Genomic DNA, 3584 nt, shown 5'->3' with positions numbered 1-3584 from the left:
TGATATAACTGAATACCTCCACCTTTCTGGTAAAGCAGGAGGATAGCTATATATTGTAATGGAAGTAATTTGAATGCAATTTTAATTACATAACTGAAGTAAAATTTAAGTAACTTTAGTATAAGTAGTTCGAATGTGCTTACTTAGAAACCTAACTTTTTTACTGGCCGAGAATGTCAACTGACCCTTTTTTTATGTGCCCTAAAATGCTCATTTTTGCTTGCTTTTTTTTGCCAAACTGCACTTGGAAGGAAATTGGATTCCAACTGAAAGCATGTAAAAGTTCTAGAAGTAGTAGAACTTCTACCCTTACACTTGTAATGAGTTGTCTTGTGATTTTTATTCTCATCCTGGCCTGGCCTATGGATAATCCAGTGACTAACATAATCTTAAAGGCAGGAGATATCCCCTCTGAATCTTCAGCAGAGGCTGCTATTGTCAAAATAGGGAGAAGGTACCCACAGGCTCCGGGTGCTTGAACAGTGATGCTCCCACCAGGACAGTGCTCTGGCTTTCTTCAAAACACCATTTGTGCACATTTACTACCTGACTACTATTTTTCCTGCATAATTTTTTTTTTTCACATTTATAATAGTGACTTATCCCTCAAGCTAAGTTCCCAAGCTGCAGATTCAGCTGTATACGGCTGCTAGGTATGACATGGGACATATGGCAGATATGTGCCTTCTAATTTATTAGGGTACTATAAGACATATTAAATGGCACTACATGTGGTGGGCAACTGAATGAAGCCCCTGCAGAAAGCCTTGTAATAAGCTGCTGTAAGCATAAGCAGGAGAATCTACTATGATGAATCAATAATCCTCAAATTTGTTTTCTACAGATGCTTCTGAAATGGGGGCTGATGCAGTATTCACCTTCATTGGGTTATGTCAGGCACAACAGATGAATTTGTGTGTTAACAAGCAGGGATGCTGAACAGGCTCTCAGGGGCAAATGGGCTAACTATGGCAATGTGCTTCCCTTTCTGTGACAGATGAATCAGTATACACTGGGAGTAAGTTGATCCCCTGCACTGCTTCCATAAGTGTGCCTCTTTTGTTCCTTGGGCTACGTATGCAGCACTTTGGATCACTACCACCTTACATACCCTAGTCAGAGGACCATTGCCAGACAGCCAACATGATAACAGGATACAAATGTTTACCTTAAGAGGGTTCTGCTCACGTTTGAATTAAGATTCAAGCTGTTTCCTATGTCTTCATTAAAATAAAAGTTTCCCCTTTTCAAAGCTCTGCTGAACTTTGTATACAGGCAGCTACTGTAATTTACTGTCCTGTTAAGTTCTTATAAAAGCTGCAGAAAGCTTAAAAGGTTGTAGCTAGGTGGCTTGTGTTCACGGCCCATAGTCATCAAATTACATCAGAAATGAAGTCATGTAATTGACTTTGCCACCCAACACACAGATTTTAGGATAGCACTTATGTCTCTCTACATGTAAGTAGATTTGGCAAGGTTTATATTACAGGGAAGACTAGCTTCTGTACACACCTCCTTTTCTTCCAACACTCTCTTTTTCTCTCTCACACACATCCATACATATGCTTTTACTCAAGAGATGTTCAATAATTAGAATGCTAAAGTTCTTTGACCCTAGGCCATTAGCCCTCTCAGGACAGACCCAATAAACAACTGAAAAAGCAAAGAGTTTTAGGCATGTGATCCCTGCAGAAAACACTAGAACTTTACAGAAGTTATCTGTGCAGTGACGAGTGAGATGAAGGCAAGTTGGAATAGCAACCTATAGAGCCGGCATGTGTGGTATCTCATAGGAAATGTCAGTTCTGCAGCAGCACTGGCTGTATGCAATGCTGCAACACTGAGCCTCTCCATAGCTCAGACACTTGACATAATGCTGCAGAAAGATGCCTTCATTCATGCAGGATTTTCAATTAAGAATCCATCTCAGGATCCTTCTCTATTAAAATGTAATCAGAGAAGAAAGCAACTGCCCACTTCCTCTGTAACAGATTACATTTCAGAGCACTCAGACATCTAATTCCTTTCTCAACATGAGAAAACTCAAGTCCACATTGCCACTGTCCTTTACCACCAAGGAGACTACGAGTCTTTCTTTTAAAATTGGATTACAGTGCAGTAAAGTGCTTTGAGAATGGTGGGTAGATTGTAGGAGCAAAACTTTTTGCCATTGGTTTGAGGTACAGATCTGAGATCGAAGGCCCTGCTGTAAGCATAGTTTCTGTGCCTTATCTTGGTTCTGTTACAATATACATCTACAAAGTATTAATGTGTGAATACAGCTATTAATGTCTTTATGCAGCAGCAGAGTGGCGCAGCGGAAGCGTGCTGGGCCCATAACCCAGAGGTCGATGGATCGAAACCATCCTCTGCTAGTTCCTTTATTTGTTTCCAGGAAAGATTATGGCGCAGTTCATTTTGAATGCACTCACCAGGCACGTGCTGGTCAATCGGGATACCATGCCCAGCCCACACATGAAGGGCAGGTCCTGTTTGACCAACCTGGTCTCCTTTCACGACCATCTGACCCACTTAGTGGATGAGGAGAGGCTGTGGATGTTGTCCAACTGGTTTTCAATAAAGCCTTTGACACTCTCTCCTACAGCACTCTCCTAGAGAAGCTGGCAGCCCACGGCTCAGACAGGTGTACCCTTCACTGCATAAAAAATCGGCTGGATGGGCAGGCCCAGAAAGTTGTGGTGAACCAGATAAATCCAGTTGGCGCACCATGACAAGTGGTGTTCTCCAGTGTTGGGGTCAGTCTCTTTTAATATCTTTATTAATGATCTGCATGAGGGCACCGAGTACTCCCTCAGTACATTTGCAAATGACACAAATTGGGCAGGAACGTTGATCTGCTTGAGGGCAAGAAGGCTCTGCAGAAGGACCTGGACATGCTGGTTCAACAAAGCAAAGTGATGGGTTTTGTACTTAGGCCACAACAACCCCATGCCATGCTACAGGCTTGGGGATGAATGGCCGGAAAGCTGCCTGGCAGAAAAGAACCTGGGGGTGTTGGTTGACAGCCAGCTGAGCATGAGCCAGCAGTGTGCCCAGCTGGCCAAGAAGGCCAACAGCAACCTGGCTTGTATCAGAAACGGCGTGGCCAGCAGGACCAGGGAAGTGATTGTGCCCCTGTACTCGACGCTGGTGAGGCCACACCATGAATACCGTGTTCAGTTTTGGGCCCTCAGTACAGGAAACATGTTGAGCTGCTGGAGCATCTCCAGAGGAGGGCAACAAAGCTGGTGAAGGGTCTAGAGAACAAGTCTTATGAGGAGCTGCTGCGAGAACTGTGATTATTTAGCCTGGAGAAGAAGAGGCTGAGAGGAGACCTTATTGCTGTCTACAACTTCCTGAAAGGAGGTTGTGGTAAGGTGGGTGTTGGTCTCTTCTCCCACGTAACAAGTGATACGATGAGAAGAAATGGCTTCAAGTTGTGCCAGGGGAGGTTTAGATTGGGTACTAGAAAAACATTCTTTACTGAAAGAGTTGGTCAAACATTGGGACAGGCTGCCCAGGGAAGTGGTGGAGTTTCATTCCCTGGAGGTGTTCAAAAAATATATAGACATGGCACTTTGGGA

The 3584-nt window shown here is 43.8% G+C and overlaps 1 non-coding gene across 1 annotated transcript; it reads left to right on the top strand.

Annotated features, from left to right (window-relative positions):
• The first annotated feature begins 2303 nt into the window (after positions 1-2303).
• On the top strand, positions 2304-2375 carry TRNAM-CAU (transfer RNA methionine (anticodon CAU)). Its single transcript has one exon. It is a non-coding gene; the product is annotated as a tRNA-Met (tRNA).
• The last annotated feature ends 1209 nt before the right edge of the window (positions 2376-3584 follow it).

Source organism: Cuculus canorus, chromosome 4 (assembly GCF_017976375.1).
Source record: "Cuculus canorus isolate bCucCan1 chromosome 4, bCucCan1.pri, whole genome shotgun sequence".
Lineage (NCBI taxonomy): Eukaryota > Metazoa > Chordata > Aves > Cuculiformes > Cuculidae > Cuculus > Cuculus canorus.
This window is presented reverse-complemented; position numbering and strand designations above follow the sequence as displayed.